This window comes from Physeter macrocephalus, chromosome 11, assembly GCF_002837175.3.
Source record: "Physeter macrocephalus isolate SW-GA chromosome 11, ASM283717v5, whole genome shotgun sequence".
In the NCBI taxonomy this organism is placed as follows: Eukaryota; Metazoa; Chordata; class Mammalia; order Artiodactyla; family Physeteridae; genus Physeter; species Physeter macrocephalus.
The window spans coordinates 16,616,011-16,642,097 of NC_041224.1; the positions used below are offsets into that span (position 1 = coordinate 16,616,011).

The following is a 26,087-nucleotide window of genomic DNA, read 5'->3' on the forward strand; positions in this document are numbered from 1 at the left end:
GGAGCTTGGGATGAACATACACACACTACTCTATATAAGATAGATAACCAACAAGGAGCTAGGGTAGAGCACAGGGAACTCTACTCAATACTCTGTAATAACTTCTATGGGAAAAAAAATCTGAAAAAGAACGGATATATGTATATGTGTAACTGAATCACTGTGCTGTACACCTGAAACTAACACAACATTGTAAATCAACTCTACTCCGAGAAAATTTAAAAAAAAAAAAAAAAAAAAAAAAAGACAATCATCCAGCCTCTAAAACAGCAACAGCCCACCTACCTAATTGGTAACAGAGGCCAATGCTTTGTCACGGCAACTTGTCCAACTGGGTCAACGAATATTTTTGCCTTAAAGTCTTTTCCTCCTTGTGTGGCACTCTCTGGACGTTTGAAATGATGTCTACATCCTCTCCAGAGCAGTCCCTCTGATACTCCCAGACAACAAACACATCACTGGCAGCCTTCTCTTCATCAACACCATTCCTTTGTCATTCGTCACCCTTCCCTCCCTGAATCCTCCGTGATAACGCAAATGGGCTGAACACTGTGCTGTGGCTCGCATACATTGCAATGATCTTCGCACGTCTGTTTTTTTTCATATGCACACAGCACTGAGGCGCTTCATTCTCCTATGAAATTGGATCCTTGTAGGTCAAAAACTAGATTTTCAAAGGCCAAATCATTTTGTCTACTGTGTCTTGGCTCAGTTGCTGGAAAGAACTAAGGTCTCTAAATTTAGATATTTCCCATGGCTTAGCTCAGACAAATGTCCTTTCCATGCACCATGAATGGCAGCAGGCCCTGTAACTCTCTCTGGCCGTCAGCTGGCCCCAGTCTCTCCTCAGGGCCCTGGCTGCAGGTAACCAAGCTTACACTGCACCCCAACCTCCAGCAGCCCCACCCATCCCTCTTCACAGGTGGAGTCTGCTCCCCTCTCCCACACCCCTCCTGAGACAGAACCACTGCAGAAGCTTCTTCTTCCCAGCCTGGCATACAACCCAGGAAGGCCCTCACCGACAACACAGTCCCTCGGAATGGATAGAGAAGATGTGGTACATGTATACAATGGAATATTACTCAGCCATAAAAAGGAACGAAATTGGGTCACTCGTGGAGACATGGATGGACCTAGAGACTGTCATACAGAGTGAAGTAAGTCAGAAAGAGAAAAACAAATATCGTATACTAATGCATGTATGTGGAAAATGAAAAAATTTCATATAGATGATCTTATTTACAAAGCAGAAATAGAGACACAGACGTAGAGGACAAATGTACGGATACCAAGGGGAAGGACGGGGGATAGGATGAATTGGGAGATTGGGACTGATATATATATATACACTACTGATACTATGTATAAAATAGATAACTAATGAGAACCTCCTGTATAGCACAGGGACCTCTACTCAGTGCTCTGTGGTGACTTAAATGGGAAGGAAATCCAAAAAAGAGGGGATTTATGTATACGTACAGCTGATTCACTTTGCTGTACAGTATAAACTAACACAGTCTTCTAATGAGAACCTACTGTATAGCACAGGGAACTCTACTCAGTGCTCTGTGGTGACCTAAGTGAGAAGGAATCCAAAAAGGAGGGGATATTTGTATACATATAGCTGATTCACTTTGCTGTACAGTATAAACTAACACAGTATTGTAAAGCAACTATACTCCAATAAAAAAAAAATCAGTCATGGAAAAAAACAAACAAACAAACCATAACACAGCCCCTCGACCCCCAGCACAGGGGAACGGCTCCCATCTCACGAACCCACCCCCTCCATCGCCCACCCTCCACCTCCCAGCCAGGGAAAGAAGCACTTACTAGTCCCAGTACAGAATCAGAACTCAGGACCCACTTCCCACAGAAACAACAGAAAAACCAGAGCACTGGAGATCAGCTAACTTGTAGACTAAAAGCACTTCTATAGCACTATTTGAAAGGCGGGTACCACACAACCAGCTTAGAAGATACACTCTTATAGCCATAAACAGTCATATGGGGAATGACATACATAAAGTATAAGGGCAGAGAGGTCTTGGTACATTGTTTCGGTGGCATCGAGAACCACTACCCATAACTGACACACTGAACGGTGACTTCGTCATATAGCTCGGTAACGAGGTCTCTTCTATGAAGAGGCATTTTGAGCCTCCAACTCCAATACTGTGAATCTATTGTTACTTCACTTTTCCTCACGAAAGTCCGGCAGACTAAGGTAACAAACAGACACCTCTGTTCACTGACAGAACAGGTGAGGCGAGAGAGTGTCACATTCCAGTATTTAACCATTTCTATCAAGTCTAGAGAAGAGGGGGTAGTCTAAATAAAGCTGAGAGTGGACTGTTTTACATCTCAAAATTGTCTTTTTAAATAGGCTTGTGCCTTTCGCAATTCAGATGTTGACTGTGGCACAAATGAATACAGCAAATACTTTGCTTTGTTTTTCCTGGTATCTCCCTAGTCAGAGGTTCCCTAGCCACCTGGAGAGAGCCCTTCTAAGGAGTATGTATGAAAACACGCTGCCTGAAGCACAACTGCTCATTTGTTGCATCCCCTTCCTAATCCATCCAAGAGGTCCGACCCCTATCTTCATTCCTCCGGCTGGCACCGCACACACACACGAAATCCAGGTTTATGACTCTACAATGAGACTGCTTTGATTCAAATGATCTTTCCTTCCTACTTAGGCTCTTCCAACGAGGTCTAAAGCTTTCTGTTTTCTTTACAGGGTGAGAAAAACAAATCCAAGGAAGGCCCCTAGGTTTCCCGTGGTGGGGACAGATCTGCAGAACCAAATTTTAAAACCATGGGAAAATTCTGGATTCAGACACCTGAGCTTGTTTGAGCAACTGAGCCAAAACACAGATGTAGTGGTCTGGCCCTTCACAATCCAGTTTCAAAGGAGAAAGAATCTCAACCCTGGGAGAGGGGTGTGTGTGTGTGTGTGTGTGTGTGTGTGTGTGTGTGTGTTGGGGGTTGGGCCTGGGGGCAGGGAAGGAAACAGAAGTCTGTTGCTTTTCCTCTCACACCCCCCTTCCTCTATCTAGGGGAGAAAGCGTGAGGGGGGTGGGAAGCACTGAGACGGCATTTTCCATCAGGCCTGGGAGTGACCCCTCTGCGGGGCAGTTGGAGGTGGGACCCGAGCAAGGGAGCCATCCCCAGGCTACCCTGTGAGTATGGCATCTTCAGGGGTGCTTGGACTCTTGGAAGGGGTGAGGAGGGGAAACACAGGGTTCACTTACAGATTTCAGGACTTTCCAGAAGGGACCCCCAAATAGGGCCCATTTTTAGCGCCAAGTATTTTGACAAAGTTCTTATTAGGGTAATTCCAAGCGATCTGGCAAGCATGCTTTTAGTTAGGAAAGACTATGAGAAATCTCCCAATTTAATTTGTGAAAAATCTGCACTTGCATTTTCCTACTGAAAGAAACGCTGGGACTTCCCTGGCGATCCCGTGGTTAAGACTCTGTGCTTCCACTGCAGGGGGCACAGGTTCAATGCCTGGCTGGGGAACTAAGATGCGGTCAAAAAAAAAAAAAAAAAAAAGAAAAGAAAAGAAAAATGCTCACAAACACAGACACACAGATAGATACCTCTATTTTTTAAAAACACAGCAGCGTCCTCTGCAAACACAATCCCCTGATGATCGACTTGAGCTGGAATCTCATCGTAGTTGCACAGGGCGGAAGCGGCTTAACTTCTGCCCACATGCGTCTCTTAGAATCAGACAGGGCTTTATCTTCGAAGAGCTGCCCCTGAGCCCCGGGCTTTGAGGGAAAAATCGCTTGGTGGAAAAAGCTGCCACCTTTGTGATGACACAATGCTGATAGGTATCTACAGCCTCATTAAACCGTAAGCCCCGGATGACAGGAATTTTCTGAGCGCTGTTTGCACCTGGGCTGCCTCTGGTTTTAGTCACCATAAGGCTCATCTTCAATAACAGACTGTAGGCCGGGTCACAGGTCCCCATTCTCAGCCTGGATCTTTCACAAATTTGCCCCTTTTTTGTTTAACGTGGGTATACTATTTTTATTTTACTTCCATTTAGATTTCACCAACACTGAACATAAGCGTGTGCTGGCCCTACGTTCGGACTTCTGAAATCAAGATAAATGGGCAGACAGCTTTAAGGGTATAACGTTTTGTTTTGTTTTGTTTTTGCGGTACGCGGGCCTCTCGCCGCTGTGGCCTCTCCCGTTGCGGAGCGCAGGCTCCGGACGCGCAGGCCCAGCGGCCATGGCTCACGGGCCCAGCCGCTCCGCGGCACGTGGGATCTTCCCGGACCGGGGCACGAACCCGTGTCCCCCGCATCGGCAGGCGGACTCTCAACCACTGCGCCACCAGGGAAGCCAGCCCGGGTGTAATGTATTAAACGCTGCACAATAGATGAAACAATTAGAGGAAATCGAGGGGGTGGTATAACTGTATACCTTTACACACTGAGTGGCACATGTAGAGGGACAATTGGAGGAAAAACCTGTTTAGGGCTAAACTGAGAGGTCCTTGCATATTTGCCTTTTTATAGTCACCTTTCACTTACTACAGCTGTTAGCCTCAGACTTTCAAAGCCAGTCAGGATTTCAAACATCCCATCAGGGACAATTGGAGGAAAAACCTGTTTAGGGCTAAACTGAGAGGTCCTTGCATATTTGCCTTTTTATAGTCACCTTTCACTTACTACAGCTGTTAGCCTCAGACTTTCAAAGCCAGTCAGGATTTCAAACATCCCATCCCATTGTGTGTGTGTGTGTGTGTGTGTGTGTGTGTGTGTGTGTGTGTGTGTGTGTGTGTGTGTGTGTGTGTGTGTCTACATCTGCATTTGAGGTCTGGATAACACCATAAAAAAATTAAGTACGTGACAGTTTCCCCTTTTACCTACAGTCACTTTCCCTTCCCCATCCAGAAACCGTGTGGCATAGAACGCGTGTCACAGACAGTACTCGTCCCCAGAGTTTTTAACAGAGAGAGACGTGAGCCCAGGGAACGGTGCTGCCTGGGCGGGGCCGCCATTCAGCTTCTTGTGGTAGCCTGTGCGGTGCACTGAAGGAAGAGCCAGAAGCGGAGGCAGGAGGCAGGCCTGAATCAGGCCAAGGAGCATCGGAAGGCAGGATACGGGGGCACAGGGGAGCCATCAGGGTGTGTGCCCAAGCACCTGGGCTCCTAAGTTATCCTGCCTTCTCCGTATCCTCCGGCCTTCCTCAAGCAGGGTCATAAACTGGGTAAAATTCTCACAAGACTCTCAGGAAGGCTGAGCTGTTACCCTGAATAAGTCACCTAAGCTTTCTGCCTTCCGTGACCTCATCTGTCACTTGGGGAATGGCTGGATACAACTTCCCGCTCCTGTGTTCTCCGATTCTCTGAGTTAGAGTTTGCTCTGAGTTAGTTTTAGACAAGCAAAGGGTCTTGGAGCTGCGTGAGGTAATCAGGGGTCCAGCTGGATTCAGGTTCTGATCAGTCTTGGGGAATTCGGAGTGTGGTTCCAAGCCCGCCCCCCCGAAGGCCGCTCCATCCTCCCTCAAGAATATGCTTGGCACTTCTGGCCAACCGATTCTAATGATAGCTTCCTGTGCATTTCCTCACAGACCCAAGTTTTAAAAGCCATCAGAAAGCCGGGTAGGGGACTTCCCTGGCGGTCCAGTGGTTAGGACTCACGCTTTCACCGTCGAGGGCACCGCTTCGATCCATGCTCGGGGAACCAAGATCCCACAAGCTGCGCGAGGTGCGGCCGAAAGAAAACCAGGTAGAAATAGAAGTGTCCTCTCTAGAACGGGATGCTCTGAATCCTCTCTTCTGGAAGGGGGCAGAACTCAAGTCATGACCTCTGCTTATCATGCCACCAATACCATGACTGTGAACTCCCTGACCTCACTCCACTCGTACCTGGTTTGAGAAAAGTTTTTTCTGACCGTCTTGGTTAAATACATTTATATGTACTCAGACTCCTTTGCTCTGCCCGCTCCAAATTGTTCGGTCCTTGGTCCCTGGGCCTTTCTTTCTTCTCCACATCAGGGACTAGCATCTTCTTTCTCCCGCCCACGACCCTGTGCGTCTTATTCTGTAATTATTCCCCGCAGACCCGACCTCCCAGACCTCAATCCCCAGCCCTTCTCCTGCCGGCAGCTCAAAACGTCTGAACAAGGCACGCTGGGCCAGGGAACCGGCCCCCAAGACTGAGAGGGCGACAGAAGTCTGAACCGAAGGGTTCCCGTGCTCGAACACAAGGCAGAACACACACACGGCCCCCAAACCCTCATACTGGCAAACGTTTCTAATAAAACTTAAGACTCAGGTTTCTGAGACTACAGTTGGTCCAGTTCCTTCATGAAAAGTCCGTTTTTCCTTCCATCCTATCCCTCCGTCAAACCTGGTAACGGTGACCCATTTCCTAAAGCTTCTTTGCAGAACACCTTGATTCTGGCAGTGGGAAGGGAGTCAGGCACGTGAAACGACAGAACTCATCCAACGAATTCCTGTTTTGGTGCTTTGCATCCTTGAAATTTTTCTTTTTCTTTTCTTTTCTTTTTTTACATGTGGTGAAGCTTCAGCCACAGTGTCTTTGCTGCCCCTGCGGCCTGAAAGCGGTTTCCTCGTGGGAAGAGAGCTGGTCAACTTCTGGAGCGGTGAGAAGAGGTGAGGTGTCTACTGTCCACGCCCTGCAGGCGCCCACAGTAGCTCGGCACCGCCTGTGCGTAGGGGTTAAGTCACGAGGGGACAAGCTGGCACACGCCAAAACCCCTCTGTGCTTTGCAAAGGGCATCGGGACCGGCTTCGAAGCAGCCGTGCGTGTTTTGAGAGTCTGCTAACAGCTTTGAACCAAAGGGGGAGCAGGAAGGAGGAAAAAGCAGCTTTTTCGGTTTCTGAGAAATTTCTTAACCGGAAGCACTCAGTGTTCTATCCTCTGTGGCATTTCCAAATCAGGATTCCACAGACTCAGTATTTTCAGAGTCCAGGGTGGTGAGATGGAGTCCACCTTACCTGGAGACGCTCTGTTAATAATCACAGAAAAACGCTTCCTGCCTTTGTACAGAAAATGAAGAGATTTCTCAGAGTAAAGAGAAGAAATCTAATTACCATTAAATTAGGTTTAACTGCCGAGACCAGTCATCCTCGGCACCGAGGCATAATTTAACTTAAAAGAAACCACAGTGACCCATGACCCTCTCCGGCTCTCTCCCGGCACTAAGCGGCCAGGAAGAGCTCAGTCCCAGGTGAGATGCCCAGGTGGTCAGGAATGCATTACACAGCAGAGGAGAGACCCCAGGGAGGGGTGGCGACCCCCCAGAATCAGGCCACCTCTGTACCTCGCTCTTGTCCGCTGCACGGCAGGGCGCCTGGCAGCAGAGACTCAGGACGCCTCCTTCCTTGCTTGGCCTTTTTACAGGAGGGCACACAGACGGCTCCATGTCCAGATCCGAGAGCAGACATCAGCAGTCACCTGCCCGTCCCCCAGGCAGCGGGACCTGCCCGCGCCACACTCCGCTCGCCTTCAGCCGTGCCCCCCCTTCCCGGAAGCTGGCCTGCCGCACCCCTGACAGACGGAGGCCTGACACACAGAGGATCTGGAGTGTGATTCACGGATAGAAAATACCGGTTTTTCATAGCTACGCAAATGCAACCTGGGTGGGGTTTAGAGAAATCTGGATGTGGACGCCAAAAAGCAGGGCAAGATGGGCCCCTTTTCCATAAATTGCACTTGGCCGAATGGGCTCGGCCTGCCCACCACTCATTAAAAAAAATTCGAGTCGCGCAGAGTGGGAAGGCATCATCTAACGTTCATCAGCGCATGGGACTTCCCCGGTGGACCAGTGGTTAAGGCAGCGGACCGCCTTCCAATGCAGCGGGCGTGGATTCGATCCCTGGTCGGGGAGCCAAGATCCCACATGCCTCGCAGCCAAAAAACCAAAACATAAAACAGAAGCAATACTGTAACAAACTCAGTAGAGACTTAAAAAAAAAAGATGATCCACATAAAAAAAAAATAAATAAAAATAAAGTTCATCAGCACAATTGGAGGGTGCAAGTTCAGATGCAGTTTCAGATCTTAGCTCACATGGAAATGTATTTATAGCTTCTCTACCATCATGAGCCAGATCCCAAACCGCCAACTGTTTCCACATGAGCGTTTGATCAAATGGCTTCATCCTCAAAGGCAGTGCAGTCATGGTGAATATGCTTCCTCTTGGGCCATATCTGCCTCAAACCCCACCAGGCTGGAACTTCTAGGACAGAATCAAGAGGTGGGGAGGCCAGGATACCCACGGGTTGAGAACCACCCAAAGGACACGCCCCCGATTTCCTGCCGGCGGGACCTGTGCTAGGCCCTCCACCCCACCTGACCATTCTCAGAATGTGGTCTCCAAAGCACATGAGCTGGTGTGCAGGGCTCACTTGGCATCAGAAGACCGGATCTCACAAAGCGTGAGGTTAACCCAACGCACATCACTTTTCTAAGTATTTCTTTACTTGTGAAATGAAGGCGTCTACCTACTCACCTTGCCAGCATTTCCATAATTTTTACAAACAAACCCAAAGTGAACAATGCCCGGTATTAAAGGTGCTAGTGGGATTCACTCTGTCTACACTGCACGGTTCAGCCAACCTCTTCCCTGGGTGCCATCTGGTGGGCTCCACGTGGAAGCTGGTGGTTCCTGCTGTTGATATCTGTCTGACCTCATATCAACTATCACAAAACAAAAAAGCTGAGTTGGACTGAAATACAAAGTAAAGATTTCTTTTTTTTTTTTTTTTAGCTGAAAGCAGATGAAAAGGCAAAAGTTTGATGTATCACAATGTCATTGGAAAAACCCAAACTCAGGGACGCATGACGCCTGTATCCTGTTTCAGACGGTACTTCATCGACTTAATGCCTATTTTGTGGTCAAGGGGGAAACATTTTAGTGACCTAAGAGTGAGCCTGACAGAAGTGTTGAGAATTACGAAAAATTCAAACAAAAAAAAGAACAGAAGTACCAGCCTTCGGCCTTTGGGTTAATGCCAAGAACTGAACACTGAATCCTGTTTCTGGACACCAGGCGAGGGCTCCTGGGTGGGAAAGTCACAGACCCTCAGGATTCTGTAACCTGCCTGCATTGGGCACTCTACCATGTGTCATGAGGGGCTCTGGAGAGCCAAAAAGCCCCTTTGGAGACAGTCCCAGAGACGGAGGGAGGGGAGACTGGCTTAGTTCAAAGTCCCGTCCCCCCGCAAAGGGACTTCTGCCTAAAACAGCATCTGAACAAAAGCTAAAATTAAGCTGTACTCTTCTGATTGCAACCCTTTGCACTGTAGTAAGAATAAAGCCCAAACTCCTAACTAGGACGGCAGCTGCCTCTCCCAGGTCACCTGGTTCTTCAGACACACAGGGCGCCTCCTGCCTTGGGGCCTCTCTGCTCACTGGGGCCTCGCCCCACCGTTTGCATGACGGGTCCTCCTCACACAGTCCTCCCCATTTCCTTCACATTTTTTCTCAATCCGAAGCCATCCCTGTATCTGTTTTCTCCTCTGCCTCCCCCTCCCACCCGCTCTTTAGAGTCTAAGCTCTCTGAAGGCAGTGGCCTTGTCAGGCTTGCTGTAATCAGAGCACCGGTCCAACCGAGAGACTCAATCCATGCTGATGAGTGAATGAATGAATGACAGGATGACAGTTCATCCTTCCTAAATCTGACAACCCTGAGTCACTGTGCCTCTTCATGCTAATCAAAACTACCTTATTATTCTCACACTCAATAATTCAAGAAGCACTTTCACATTCTTAATCCTCAAAGCCACTCTCTAAGGCCTCTGTGTGGGTCAGTGGCAAGTCACTGGCTCTGGACCTGTTTGCCTTGAAGTAACAGAGTAACCTGGGCCAAGTCAACTCCCAGCTTTGAGTCCTTCTCCATGAAGCCAGGATGTTCTGTGAGGCAGCTCTATGCTCCCTCCCACCTTGAACAACCTATGAGTATTTAAGACTTTGATGGGTAGACACTGATCCTCTCTTATAAAATGCTTTGTGAGATGTTTCCATTATGTTGTTTCTGTGCATTGAGCATCTACTACATGCCAGGGACTGGGGTAAGTACTTCTCACACTGTCTCTGATCTGCAAACCACCTGGCTGGGTAGGAGGTCTTAGCCTTTTTTTTTTTTTTTTTTACAGATGCAGCAATGGAACCTTCCTTAGATTAAGGGACTTGCCCAAGACCACACAAAGAATAACTGGCAGAACCAGTTCCCGAACCTAACTCTGTCCAACGACAAAGGCCACATTCCTCCCAACAGTGCCCCGTGGAGCAAGCCTACACGAAACAAAAACGGTGCGATGTGAGTCAGGCAGGTAAGGGAGACAGGTGTGGGATGGAAAGTAGGGGGCTGCTGGGACTTCCCTGGTGATCCAGTGGCTAAGACTCCACACTCCCAATGCAGGGGACCCGGGTTCGATCCCTGGTCAGGGAACCAGATCCCACATGCATGTTACAACTAAAGACCCTGCATGCCGCAACTAAAGATCCTGTGTGCTGCAACTGAGATCCAGTACAGTCAAATAAACAAACGTTAAAAATAAAAATTAAAAAAAATAAATAGAAAGTAGAGGGCTGTGATGACCCCAAGGATCTGTTACCCTCCCCGCATCTTAATGGGACAGCTGCAACGTAGTTCTAGTAGAAATTTTAACAAAGGAATTTGAGCCCAGTGTTTACTGATCATCTGATTTCGTTTTCCCCTCCTAATGTAAGAAATTTGATTCACATGTAAAAACTCCTGATTCTACCAAGTTTCGGTGGCTTGTCAAAATTTGTAGAAGCCCTTGCCCAGGCCTGTCTGGAGAACCTGGCCCCAGGCCTGGTGCCTGGGACTCATACTTATTCTGGCCTGCACCAGGAATTTACCTATGAAAGTTGCCCAATTTGTCCCTTCAATTCCAGTAAGAACTTTTGCAATCTCTCGTAAAAATAGCGGCAATGAGAGAGAGTGTTTGCAGGTTATTATGCAAAGGGTGTGAGCCACGCCATTTTGTAAATTTTCATTTTCTAAGAACCACCAGGTACTATTCTTCCTCTAGGGTGAATTCTAAAGGTCTGTACACAGAGTGCAGGTTTCTGAAGGAAGGGATTTGATGCATGCAGGAGGCCTTCTTCCTCTAACGCCAAGAGGAAGGTTGCTTCATGAGTGCATTCCTGACGCGCCAGCTCCAGGCTCGACTTCAGAAAACCTGCTAACAAGTAACAAAACGAACTGCTGTTCCCACCCCTCAGATTCTCCAAGATCACCCTCTGGAGTAATGTTGAAATGGCAAAAAAGGTAGGAGGTACAGAAGAGAATGTGAGACTAGAGGCAAGAGGTAAAGCATTCCGTTTGGAAATCCACCCTCGTGAAAGGAACAATGCTTTTCATAACGAACACCTCCAGGGTCCCAGGAAAATGCTGTAGGTTTGCGGCAGAACTGCTGGGTTCATATCCCAGCTCGGTCGCCTAAAGAATCAACTAGGAGCTTGGGATTGACATACACACACTACTATATCTAAAACAGATAACCAGCAGGGACCTAGTGTCTAGCACAGGGAACTCTACTCGATATTCTGTAATAACCTACATGGGAAAAGAATCTGAAAAAGAATGGCTATTTGTATATGTATAACTGAATCACCATACTGTACACCTGAAACTAACACAACATTGTAAATCAACTATACTCCAATGTAAAATAAAAATTAAATTAAAAAAAAGAATCAACACTCTAGATTCTTCTAAGCCTTGGTTTCCTAATTTACATTTAGAGGATTATGAGATAACTTGTGTGAAAGTCTCAGCATATAGTAATAATTATGGGCATTAGAATGTATTTATTTGCAGTGGTTTGAACACATACAGGGACATTTTTTAATGTATTACGTTGGCATGCATAAAGGCACTTGAGATTTGGATGTATATGTCTTAAAAAGCCAGTGGTATTTAAAATCTGGAGGAAGAAAATACTGTATTTACCCCATGATACCGAAGTTTGGTCCATTTTTCTAATGATACAGAAAAAGTTCAGTTAGGCTTAAGAGTGACCTGCCACCACCCCGGGGCTACAGTCATTATATTCTCTTTAATGGAATTGCTTAAATTATAGCTCTCCTCGTTTTGCACATCACAGCCACTATCCTACCCTTTTCTCTCTAAGCATAGTTATTCCTCATTATTTCTTTGGTTAACCAACTAATGCCAGGCATACACTTATTCACAAACTACCACATTAAGAGGCATTTATTTTATATCCGTTCTCTTTTGCAAATATTTGCGTTTAGCAGAAGAACTGTGATATTGTATGAAGCAAAAATATATATATCCGGGAAAGAATGTGAAGTTTCAGAAGTAGCTTTGGAGAAGGAGAAAGGAAGAAAAGTCTAATTACAGTGGAGATCTGTACTGATTTGTGTGAAGGGAATGTAGACATCACTTGCAGTTTTAATGAATTCCGGGCACCTGAATTCAAAAGGAGCTGGAGTTTAAAATAACGTCTAAAGCTTTCTTCACTGATTTGGGAACATAAAAAAATGTTTCTTTTCTTTTAAAAGGCAGCCTCTGACAGGATGCTTTCTATTCTTGACTTGTAAAAGAAAAGTCTTTTCAAATCTAGATATTCTGTATGTTAAAACAGGGCTTTTTCTTTTTTCACCGAGGAAACCGAATCATAGTTATATAGTTACAGACTTAACATAAAAGCCTAAGTACCCTTTATCCCAAACGGATCCCCACTAACGGGCAAGGGGTGAAGTCTGGTTGTAAAGCATTTTCACGTGGACGTGAAGTGAATGTTTTATACCATTGGTCAGAGGATGACTTGACCAAGGGAAGGTGAATTTAGTGCTTCTGTTGACAAGTTCAGGCAGCTTAAACATATTTAATCCAAACACACCTGAGGCTCAGAACCCCAAACAGCATTTATTTAGGAATAAATAAATACATGGGATCGTGACTGGAATAGAATGGTCTAGGGAAAATTCTGCGGGGAATAAGCCTACTAGTGCCATCAGAAGCGACTGCTCCCAAGCAGAAGGAAAAAAAGAGAATCACCTCCTTCTTCAGGGGACAACTACATGAAAGCACAAATCTGCTCCTGGGTTGGTGCATGAGACAGAGAAAGTCACTTTCTCAGCCCACCTGGAAACGGCTGGCCTCCAGGGAAGTATTATGCACATGATAAAAATATAAATAGTAGAGAAGTCTAGAAGTTAAAAATAAAAGCTTCCGTCCTCACCAGCCCACTGGTCCCTCTTTCTGATTTATTAGGCGTCATTCTAGAAATGTTTAACGGAAAAATAAGTACCCAGAAAATGGATATGCTTTTCCATATAAACAGAATCCAGCCTTTTAAAAATAAATGGGATCACACTACCTACATTGCTCCGTGAATAATACTGCTTATTTAATATAGCTTGGTTACATGTCCACACCTGCACATCCAGCCTACTTCATCTACTGTCATGACTGCAGAGAACGGTATTAACTGAACATACCATAACTGACTCTCAAGCACTCATACTGACAGAATAAACTGGTAAGTCTTTCTGAGAGAAAACTGGGCAATACCTTTCAATGTGAGTAAGCCCTGTAAATGAATAGTAAAAAACTAGTAATCTGACGTCTAGGAATTTGTGCTTCAGATTTACTGACACGTGCACAGCCACACAGAAGGTGACCGCAGTGCTGTTCATAACAGGGAGAGAAAAAAGAAGCAATCAAAACAGCAATTAAGAAGGGTCAAGTTAATAGATTAGAGGGTACTACTTTCATTGCTCTGAAGAGAGAACAGCTCTAAATCAGTTTGGGCTCTTCTCACCATTGTAAACACACACATATACACACAGAAGCACACACACACACTCCCCAAAGAAGAAATTGAAAATGGTCCTTTAGGAGTCAATGGGCTGGAGCTGCCCTCTTCTGCAGTCTTAAAATTTACCCTGACAAAGGATTCGAATAAAGGTACAGTTAAAGTTGAAGGGGACCCATGCAACCTTTCCTGGTGCAAAATTCAAACAGGATGATCTTAAAAAATTGCCCCTCTGCACCAGCAGGCTGCGTGATGGTGGCACACGTACCCGACTAATGCCTACTGTGACTTGACGTCCATGTGACATTCTCAGGGGTGTTTACAAACATTCTTAATGTCAAAGACTGAAAATGGCCAAGGGTCCATCCGAATCTGTTTTGTCAGCTATTCCAAAAAGTGGGTGTGGCAGCAGACTGCTTTCCTTCTGAGTGGCAAGTAGTAAGGCCAAAGAATGTCCCTTCCGAAAAGTTCACAGTACGCACCATGGATCAATAAAAACACCCCCCGATGGGGTCCTTTTGCTTCTGTCTCGTGCCATCTGAACAGCTTGGAGGACGGTGCCCCTGTCGGGCTTACGGGGACTGACGTGACCACCTGCGTTTGTGAACCCTGGTGAAAATGCTGATGGGAAACCCGCTATCACTTCTGTTGCTTAGTCTTGAGCAAGCAGGCAGGGGTGGAAGTGAAGGGAACCATATGTGAGCAGAGACCACAGGCTAGAATCCTAGGGCTGTAAGAGGCCAGAAAAGCTATCACCTGCCTTCACCTTGGACTGACTGTCCTCAGGTCATCACATAAAATCAGCTGTACGCTCCTCTCTGGAAGATCTCTAGAGAAGGGATTTCTCCAAACGTGTAATACTTTACATTCACTCTTGCCATTCATACAAAGGAGTAGTTCAAAATTCTTCCTGCTGCCTGTAAGTCTGGACGCAAAAGCAGCAGAACTTCCTGTCACTGGTATAAAGCTCAGTCTCCAACCTTTGTCCCCCTCTGGTCCCTCCCTCCCTAAGGTCGTCCGGAATTCCATCCTTTCCACCACAACCCAGGGGCCCCAAGGCCTCCAGGTACACAGATGTTACAAAACCGTCTGCACAAACCAAGGAGGACTTGTTTTGGTTGTACAGGGGAGAGGAGATTTGGTAACCTCAGAATCCTGTCTACCTTGATATTATGCTTCCAGAAAAAAAAAAAAAAAAAAAGCCTTCTCTCCCATATTTTCTCTCATCAGGTTACAAGTTAAATGCACAAGACGGGAAGTTTACAAGAAAGCAATCCATATCGGAATGATTTCTGAGGAAATTTCACCCTGAACTACGAAATGGCCAAAATTCACACTCAGAGCCCGGCCACGGTGTTTCACAATTCATCACAAAAACAGATCCCAAACTCAGGTCCCTGAGGAATTTTTGCTTCCAGTGAATTATGTTTCTCCTGCTTAAGAAAAAGTGAAGGAAAGAAAACCGAGAGGAGGAGGAGGGAAGGCCCTTCCCGGTCTACCTGCTGGTCCCTTCATGGCTTCACGCTGAAGAGAAAAGCAGCATCAACTGGGTGCCACCATTTTCCAGGATGACTTTTTTTTTTTTTTTTTTAAACAAATAGATGTTTGGAAACAACTCCCCATCAGCTTCTAAACAGGAGTGTTTCTGACAAAGTTAAATTGATGAATAGCAAGGACAAGGGCCTGAGCCTTAAGCAGCTTCTAGCTTCACTCCCGCTCAGAAGAGCTTTACGCACACCTCCCCCAGAGCAAGTCCTGGCTCCTCTTCCTGAACTGTGAGATTTCAGTGCCTTTCTTTCGGAAGAAAAAAATCTCCAAAACGTTTTTAAAAGAGAAAAGTATAATACAGTTGACCTTTGAACAACATGGGTTTGAACTAGATCAGTCCACTTTTTTCAATAAATACTTATGTATACCGTAAATGTATTTTCTCCTCCTTATGGTTTTTTAACTTTTGCTTTTCTCCAGTTTATTTTATTGTAAGAATACAGTATATTATACATATAACGTACAAAATATGTGTTAACCGGCTGTTTATGCTATCGGTACGGCTTCCGGTCAGAAGTAGGCTATTATTAGTAGTTAAATTGGGGGAGAGTCAAAAGTTACACGTGGATTTTACACCCGCATTGTTCAAGGGTCAACTGTATTTAAAGATCACGAATCCCTGTGCTAAGAGGCTTTTAAAATTCAGATGTTACATTTTACTGGTAATACGAATAGACCTACGTATGTTCTTCAACAGGAAACCTTGCTACTAGTGAGTAATGGAGGCAAGATTCGGACCCAGGAAACCTGGCCCTTGAACCCTTGTGTGCACAGTCCCTGTGATTCAATAAATCTTTATTAAACCCCACTGGGTGCAAAACCTGCTTCTAGATGCAGTCACTGCTTATGAGTCAGCAGAGCAATCTCTGAGCAATACGACAATTAAGTGTAATAAAAAGCTTAATGGACTTCTGAAACAGAGTCTGTGGGGGAAAAAAAAATTATAAGAATATACATGAGTGACTCCGAACCAATGTGGAATTTCAGCACCCTGTGGCTGTTTGATTTCATGACCGGTTTCTACTTTCAACTTGCCGCGTGGTGGTTCATATTTGGAACTGAAACTGAATGAAATCAACCTTTGCTTTCAGACTCAGAGATCTGCCCTTGAGATAATCAGAGCTTTTCCCAGGGTCCCAAAACAGCACTGGGCACCATACAGCGTGCTGCCGTTCAGATGACCACGTTTAATGAATTATCTGGGACGGAATGAGTTCGCCCTCGGCAGCTCAGAGATCAGAACGCCTTCAGGATTCCACTCGATGAATCTACCCACCACTCCTGCTAAGAGCCTTCTTCTAGGAGTGGGGCACCCGAACGGCTCTGAACGGTCTGATGTGGACAGCTTGGTAACATCGGACAAGTCATGAGGAAAACCCTGGAACTAACAGAGTGTTTTCTCTGGCTGGAAACCCTGCTGCTAAAAATAACACAAAGAAAAACATATTTGTCTCTGACACACAATGGATGTAGAATATAATTATGGGCTGTTTTGGTCTGGGAGGTAGACAAGGGAGGGAGTTGCCAAGGTCTAGAAGACAAAGGAGAAAAGACAGTGTGTCCCACCCCGAGCTCTCTGTGGCCATTCCCACGGCCTCCTGGTGACTTGGTTTCCTGCTCAGGTAACAGCAAAACCTGACTCTTCTAGCAGGGCCCAGAAAAATCGCAGGCAGGTAAGAGTTAACCATGTAAATCTCTGAAGTGATAAGCTCCTATCAGTAGGTGCCAGTAAAAAGTAAATTAATATCACTTCTCTAGCCTGTCAAGAAAAAAATATCGCATATAATTAATGTAAAAACGTGAATATCCTAGCTCCTTTGACACACTTAACATTTTGTACTTTAATTACTTTATAGAAATAATAGTTGCCACTGGCAGTTATTTCAGGAACACATTAATTTTTTTAGAGACCCCTGAAAGGAGAAAAAAATAGCAGGAAATGTAGAAGGACGGCTTATCGTGTTGTATATTTCAGTATCTCTGAACCAGGGTTTCTTGATCTGTAAAGTTGGAATGAAAAGATTGTGCTAATCCCACTGGGCTGTTACAATGATAAGATGAAGGAAAAGATGAAAACACTTTACAATCAGTCCAGGACCACAAAAGTAGTAAATAAAATCAATCGTTAACACGTGGAGCATGTGTTCAGAGAACGGTGCAATATATATTTTGTCACTTAATCCTCAGCACGCCACAATTATCACTCCCATCCTATGGAGGAGAACACTGAGGCTTAAGGACATGAATTTACTTTTCTAAGGTTGCACAGGTAGGAGGTGGATTCAACTCCCAGGCATTCTGATGTTAGGGGCAGAATTCCCTGCCACTCGGAATTTTCTGCAATAACTGTGGTAACCCAACCATTTAACATGAATATCAATGCAGGTGCTAATCGACATTAGCTGATGGCCAAATTTCAGGAGGCTCTCATTCTCAGACATTAGTCAGTTTTTAAAATAGTTTAAATCCTGTCCACGTGCTCCTAAATAGTTTTGCTTTCAAAAGCCCAAATTCCCATTGCACAGGTTATCTTTATTCTTAACTCTGTGCTTTCACCTTATGCAGTGTATGAAAGAGGAAAAAAAATGTGATTTTCATTGCCTTTTTAAGCTTGGTGGACCGAACTACTCATATTGCACCCTGATGTCCCCAAACTAACCCCTTTAAGTCAACTTTGCAGACACACAGCTACCTTCAGCGATTGTTATCACATCCATATTGCAGGCAAGACTGTTTACTCAGTCTTGCTAGTAACTGATGCAAACAGAAAACCTCGTACCACCAAAGTAAGGTTTCCCTCTGAAAGCACGCTTTAAAAACTACTTTTATCAAGCATTCCCCCACCCTAGAAGCCTTTATCTTTATCTGTCTTAGAATTTACAATTCCTGCTTCCCTCAAGTCCAGAAACTCTGATATCTCAAACACGATATTTTTCTAGTCTTATAAAATGCCTCTGTGAGAAAAAATATACAGACTCACTTAAAAAAGAGTGCAATGTTCATAAACCTGTTTCTGTAATATTCCACAGGTTGTATTTTTGGCATTTTGCAACTTGAAAATACAGAAATACACAGTCCCAATTTCAGTTCTGTTCGAAGAGTTAAATAAAAAAATAAAAAAGAGAGAAAGAAACCAACATCTGGGAATAATCCACAAATACATATAGTATCTCAATTCTCAGATCGTCCTTCTAATCCTTACCTACGCATTTTTACAGCATTATTCACAGGGCAGAATCAGAATAACGCATAATGCATCACTTGTTTTTCAGCTCTATTCAAAAATCTCAGTTCATTCAATAAAAAAGCCCTGAAAAAACAGCCCTGAAGCATGAACACTCGAATATTCAGTGTGGGAAAGCCATGCTTATTGATTCAGTGCTTCCTGCCAAGAGAACAATGCAGAGAAAGAGACCTCAATGTTTCCAAATAATTTCTGGCAATAACTCAGAAGGAAAAAAACCCCATATTTACCCATACCTGGAGCTCCACAGGTGAAGCGGCCGTTAAAGCAGAAAAATCTAATTCGGCTTCTGGAAGTTTTTGTCTCTAATGGACTCTGGGGTCATCCTTCCGAGCTGTCAGGTAAACCCCCCTCCATGTCTCTACTTTTTTCTTTTGCAGTTTTTCCCAGTGAAACTCTTTTGTCATTTGCATAAAAGCTACTTCCAGCCTATAGGACTTTTTGAGTAGCTACTTGTTAAATTGGCTGTCTTGACATGCTCTTTCAAGCATGACATCATAAATCTCCACGGAAACCCTAACCCCACCTGCTTACATGCCAACGTTACCTGTAGGGCAAAGACTTAAACAATCATCTGAAATTGTTCATTAATGAAACTTTTTAGGGGCTTTGGATCTCTGTACAGTATAATTTGTGCCGTTGGCAGAAACTCTGCCAAGAACGATGGCTTCATTTTCAAAGCCTGAGCTGTTTTGCAGAAAACAATGATCAAAATTACAGGCATTCGTTAATCTGCCCCTCCCTGTCCAACAATGCGCTTAATCGGTTGAAGAAAAACCTACAGTGGGCCATGTGCCTCTCTCTGCAGGATAAAGTTACGTTGAAAACTTGGGTTTTGAAAAACCTTCTATGAATACTTCTAAGGCTTTTCCACTCCACTCTCCAGCAACCCCCTTCCTGCTTTTTACCAGCAAAACTTGCAAAACAGGTTCTTTGCTGGAATGTGAGAGAGTGTTTGTGTGTGTGTGTGTGTGTGTGTGTGTGTGTGTGACCAGCAAAACTTGCAAAACAGGTTCTTTGCTGGAATGTGAGAGAGTGTTTGTGTGTGTGTGTGTGTGTGTGTGTGTGTGTGTGTGTGTGTGTGTGTGCATTTTCTCTTGGCCTCTGTGTTTGCAGAGGTGGTAGGAGAAGGTGTTGAGAATTTTTTTAACTCTTTCCTAACATACTTTTGTCCTAGTTTATATATGTTACCACAATAGCACTGAAATCCATGTTCTTGACTTTTCTTGGGAAGGGTCAACAGGCTCTAAGATATTCAATCCTTCTTAAATTCACTCACTTTTCACGATCTCAAATTTTATGGAGTCCCCAAATTTGTGCCCAATCCCTCTTGGTGACACTGGGCTCAGCACCTTTTCTTCTCACCTCTAAATTCACCCCAGATACACCGCATACCCCCCAAGTCCAAGATCCATGACGTCGAGGTACCAGAAAGGTTTGAATGGGACTTCCTCCAAATCTGTGAGAATTTATAGTAATATTGTCAAATGGTTGTCAAATGCCATCATGGAAAATTCTTCAGTGGGGCTGAGCAGGGAGCTGGGAAGCACCTGAAGGCAGCTTCCAGTAGCATCTACCGTAACACTGCAGGGTCCTGGGAGCAGCGGGGGCTGAGAGTGCAGCCTGCTCTAATTCGCCACAGCTCCTGCTGCAAACTGCAACAGGCTCAACAGCTCTGTCCTCAAAGGTCAGAGAGCAAATACTAACCCCCCCACTCCTTGGCCCCACGCTGAAGCTGCCCAGGTATTTGCAGAGAGGGTCATAGGTAAAAACACCATCTTCACAAACTCAGAACGGCTCTTTGCGTGGAAGGTACAGTAGATGCTTTGGATCCCCAACCTTGACTCTTCTGAGAGTTTTCCATCGCCATCCTTCACGGTCCACAGATGGGACATGACCTTCTAAGGGAACCGAGAACTACATGGGTTTAAGATAGCAGCCCGAGCTGGAACACTCCTCGGAGGCAAGACTATGTCGGAGATTCAATTACTGCCTCTGTGAGATGAAAACACATCCAGATGAAGGCCACGCTCTGCTTTACCCAGTGGGGCACAAACAATGCGAAACAAACAAAAACAAGAAATAACCAGATCTAGGCTTTGTTCGGTGAAATTCAAAAATGGAGTGGAGGCTCTATTCAATTAGGGTTATTCCTCAAAGTTCCATTAGGGAGAGGAGCATGGGAGAGTTGATGCAGCCATCAGAGTGCTTATAAATTATGCCAGATCTTCCCTTTGGGTTATTTAGGAAATGACAATATCTCAGCTTTTACTTACTGAATTCAAGCTTGGAAAAGAGAGGGAGTAGAGTCAGAATCTGAAAGTCAGGCAAGTGGAGACAGTCCCACAAATAACTCAGATGTGAAAGCACCTTGATTAACCCATTCATTCATCACTGACCGAAGACTCTGTAACCAAAACAATGACATCATTATGATATGTGACAATCTTGAACTATTTAGAGTGGGGAAAGTTTTGAGCAGTAATCTCAGTAGTAAGGACAACACATGTGAGGGCTGTGCAGAAAGGCCAAGATTGGCTGAAAGGTGACCAGTCCATTTCTGATTTTTCCTACCATCCCCCAAATGAGGAAACCATCAAGTAGGACGAAGCTTTAACAGCATTGCAGCATTGCGATTTGCCTAATAGCAACTTAGCACCACTGTAACCCAGTCAAAGCTCAATATATGCATACTCCTGGGCTATTTTGTTTCTAAATTTAGCAACATTTTAGGTATCCATGATGGACTTGAATGGCATATAAATTCTTTCTCCTAAATTTGTTTCATCAAACCTATTTTATAACAGACATAGAAAACTGGTCACTGAAAAAGTCCATGGCAAGATAGGAACACAAATAACTGGGGAAAGACATTGGCTTTCACCTCTGATGGCCCGAATTTTTGTTTCTTAAAAACATGAGTTAGAAGTGTCACGTAGAAAAGGAATACCACTTTTTTTGTTGTTTTTTTTGTTTTTTGTTTTTTGTTTTTGCGGTATGCGGGCCTCTCACTGCTGTGGCCTCCCCCGCCGAGGAGCACAGGCTCCGGATGCGCAGGCCCAGCGGCCACGGCTCACGGGCCCAGCCGCTCCGCGGCACGCGGGATCCTCCCGGACCGGGGCACGAACCCACGCCCCCCGCATCGGCAGGCGGGCTCCCAACAACTGCGCCACCAGGGAAGCCCCCAGGAATACCACTTTGAGTAGAAAAAAAATAGTACTTTCATAATGAAAATAACCAATCCTTATGTCATTTAAGCCTCATAACAGTAGTATGATGCAAGAGTGATGGATATCCCCATGTTGAGAAAGGGAAAGTGAGCCTAAGAGAGGTTAGGTAATTTGAGTGATGGCTACTAAGTGTTGGAATCTCGGTTTGAATCCAGGCAGATCCAAGGTTTGAATCCAAAACTCATGTGCTTGGTAATTCCCTGGCGGTCCAGTGGTTACAAATCCACGCTTCCACTGCAGGGGACACGGGTTTGATCCCTGGTCGGGGAACTAAGATCCCGCAGGCTGTGTGGAGCAGCCAAAAAAATAAAATAAAATAAAATTTAAAAAAACCCACCAAAACGCATGTGCTTAACCACTAGGCACTGCTCTCCCTAGTTTAATAAAATTCCTTGTAATTGACATGACACCATAAAACTTCTAGAAGAGAAGACAGGCAAAACATTCTGACAAAAATTGTAGCAATATTTTCTTAGATCAGTCTCCCAAGGCAAAATAAGTAAAAGCGAAAATAAACAAATGGGACCTAGTCAAACTTATAAGCTTTTGCATAGCAAAGGAAACCATAAACAAAACAAAAAGACAACCTACAGATGTGGAGAAAATATTTGTAAATGATGTGACCCTCAAGGGCTTAATTTCCAAAATATACAAACAGCTCATACAACTCAGTATCAAAAAATCCAAATAATCCAATCAAAAAATTGGCAGAAGACCAAAACAGACATTTCTCCAAAGAAGACATACGGCTGGCCAACAGGCACATGAAAAGATACTCCACATTGCTAATTATTCAGGAAATGCAAATCCAAACTACAATGAGATGTCACCTCAAACTGGTCAGAATGGCCATCATTAAGAAGTCTATAAACAATAAATGCTGCAGAGGGTGTGGAGAAAAGGGAACCCTCTTACACTGTTGGTGGGAATGTAAATTGGTACAGTCACTGTGGAAAACAGTGGAGGTTACTTAAAAAACTAAAAAGAGAGCTGCCATGATCCAGCAATCCCACTCCTGGGCATATATCCGGAAAATGTGAAAACTCTAATTTGAAAAGATACATGCACCCCAGTGTTCATAAGCAGCTCTATTTACAATAGCCAAAACATGGAAGCAACATAAATGTCCATCAACAGATGAAGGATAAAGAAGATGTACACACACACACACACACACACACACACAAGACAAATATATGATATCACTTAAATGTGGAATCTAAAAAGTAACACAAATGAACTTATTTACAAAACAGAAACAGACTCACAGACATAGAAAACAAACTTATGGTTCTCAAAGAGGAAGGGGGAAGGGATAAATTAGGAGTATGAGATTAACAGATACACCCTACTATATATAAAATAAACAGCAAGGCCCACTGTATAGCCCAGGGACCTATATTCATTATCTTATGGTAACCTATAATGTAAAAGAGTCTGAAAATATATATATATACACATATTTATAACTGAATCCCTTTGCTATACACCTGAAACTAACACAATATTGTAAATCAACTATGCTCCAATTAAAAAATTTGCTTATAATTGGAGATATTAAATAGTAACTAAACTAAGCTATGCTGAAAAGATTTATTTAGCACACTAATCTGAAAATATATACAGCTGTCCCTTGTTATCTACCAGTGACTGGTTCCAGGACCTCCGTGGGTACCAAAATCTGCAGATGCTCAAGTGCCTTATACAAAATGCTGTAGTAGAGTCAGCCCTCCGTATCCATGGATGCAAAACCCGCAGATAAGGAATGCTGACTATATTGGATTGTAAAGGGCAACACAGACTCTCTGCACGTATCCTCTCATATATACCAAGTCAACAGCTGGTATGGGGGTTGGAACAGTCCAGACCGAGATACTCCATCAGCATAGCAGTGTCGGCAGAGCAGTGGCATTTGTTTAGCTTTGAGCTGTGTGGAGGCCTGCAAGGACTTCACGGAGCAGGATTAACATGCTACAACTCATAACCCTGGGACAAACAGAACCACTACGAAACAGATAAGGTTAACAAAACAGCAGGCTCTCAAAAAGCATCTTCAACCTGAAGTTCTGGTGTAAAGAAAAACTGACCAACATTAAAAAGAATAAAACAAGGATACATTTTGTAAATCAAGAGCACACTACAGAGTATCACCAAAAGCATAAGAACACTTGGATTTTTTAATGGAACAACAGAAACCAACTGTGGTAATTCCCTAATGCTAAGTCCTTGATCTGTGGCTCTGTTTTTGTTTGTAGATGTCATTTGCTTTAGAAATTATCCATTCACATTCAGTCAGCTTTTTCTATGGTACTGAGGTGATGATTAATTTTATGTGTCAACTTGGCTAGACTATGGTGCTCAGTTGTTTGGTCAAACAACTGTCTAGATGCTGCTGTGATGGTATTTTTAGATGTGATTAACATTTAAGTCAGCATACTTTTTTTTTTTTTGCGGTACGCAGGCCTCTCACTGCTGTGGCCTCTCCCGTTGCGGAGCACAGGCTCCGGACGTGCAGGCTCAGCGGCCATGGCTCACGGGCCCAGCCGCTCCGCGGCACGTGGGATCCTCCCGGACCGGGGCACGAACCCGTGTCCCCTGCATCGGCAGGCGGGCTCTCAACCACTGCGCCGCCAGGGAAGCCCAAGTCAGCACACTTTTGAGTCAAGCAGATTGCCCTCCATAGTGTGGGTGGGCCTCATCCAATCAAAGTCTTTGCCTTAAGAGCAAAGACTTAGAGTTCCCAAAAAAGGAATTCTGCCTCAACACTGTAACACAGAAACCCTGCCTGAGTTTCCAGCCTGCCGATCTTGGACTCAAGGCAGCAACATCAACTCGTACCTGAATTTCCAACCTCCCAGCTTGCTTTACAGATTTCAAACTTATCACTCCCTACAATTGTGGGAGCCAAGTCCTTAAACTGAATCAGTCTCTTTCTCTTATGCTCACTCTTGTTCTATCTCTAACCTATGGCTCTGTTTCTCTGGAGAACCCTAATAGAGCAGATACTGCCAATACGCTTCTGTCCAGCCTTGTTTCCTGGCTCAGGTCCTGGTCCTCTTCTATCTCCGACTGTGTAACAGTCATTTTCACTTGGAGCTCCTACCGTCATGTCAAATGCGGTTTGTCGAGACTAAAACTTTTTTTTTTTTTAATTTATTTTTGGCTGCGTTGGGTCTTCGTTGCTGCATGCGGGCTTTCTCTAGTTGTGGTGAGCGGGAGTGGCTCTTCGTTGTGGTGCATGGGCTTCTCATTGCGGTGGCTTCTCTTGTTGTGGAGCACAGGCTCTAGGCACGTGGGCTTCAGTAGTTGTGGCACTCAAACTCAGTAGTTGTGGCTCGTGGGCTCTAGAGTGCAGGCTCAGTAGTTGTGGTGCGCGGGCTTAGTTGCTCCGCGGCATGTGGGATCTTCCCAGACCAGGGCTCGAACCCGTGTCCCCTGCACTGGCAGGCGGATTCTTAACCACTGTGCCACCAGAGAAGTCCCAAGACTAAAACTTGAGTACTGTTTAGTATTAGTGAGTGTGAATGGTATTTAATAAAGAAAAAACATATTTGCTATCAAATTAAGATGAAGGAATATAATCAAGTCCATTGGTTATTACACTAGATATCAAAGGACTGAATTTTCCTTTTAAAGACAAAGACTGATACATTAGGCTAAAAAAGCAAGCCAAGTTATATGTCATTTCTAATACATACTCATTAATAAAATTTGAAAATAGATGGGTAAAACATACCAGACAAATGCAAACAAGTTTAAAGCAAGAGTGACAATGTTAATATTGAGAAAAGTTAACCACACACTAAACAGAATGTAAAAAGACATAATTTAGGAAGAAGGGCTAATCATCACAAATTTGTTTGCAACAAATAAAACAACTAAAAAACCATAAAGCAAAAATTCTTAAGAATGCAAAAACAGGATAAAAATACTAGTGAGTGATTTTATTACACTTTGTTTAAAACTGAATAGCAGTAGAATAACAAAATAAGGACTGAGAAGCAATGAGTGATAAAAACAACAAACGTAAAAAACAAACAAACAAAACAACAACAAGAAACCTGACATATATACGTGCATGCATGGGCATATATAAAAAACACAAAACAGGGCTTCCCTAGTGGCACAGTGGTTGAGAGTCCGCCTGCCGGTGCAGGGGGCACAGATTCGAGCCCCTGTCTGGGAAGATCCCACATGCCGCGGAGCAACTAAGCCCGTGCGCCACAGCTACTGAGCCTGTGCTCTAGAGCCCACGG

At 44.5% G+C, this 26,087-nt stretch overlaps 1 protein-coding gene across 20 annotated transcripts in view; it reads right to left on the minus strand.

The window, feature by feature from the left end:
- KIAA1217 (KIAA1217 ortholog) overlaps positions 1 to 26,087 on the minus strand; it is a 329,171-nt gene that overhangs the window by 275,720 nt on the left and 27,364 nt on the right. For 2 of the 20 annotated variants that reach the window (XM_055087784.1, XM_055087782.1), the window contains exon 1: positions 286 to 455. The exons of the other annotated variants lie outside the window; for them this stretch is intronic. The gene's annotated coding sequence lies outside the window, so the exon portion shown is untranslated. Of the gene's footprint in view, positions 1 to 285; positions 456 to 26,087 lie in introns of those variants that run through there. 20 annotated transcript variants of the gene reach the window in all.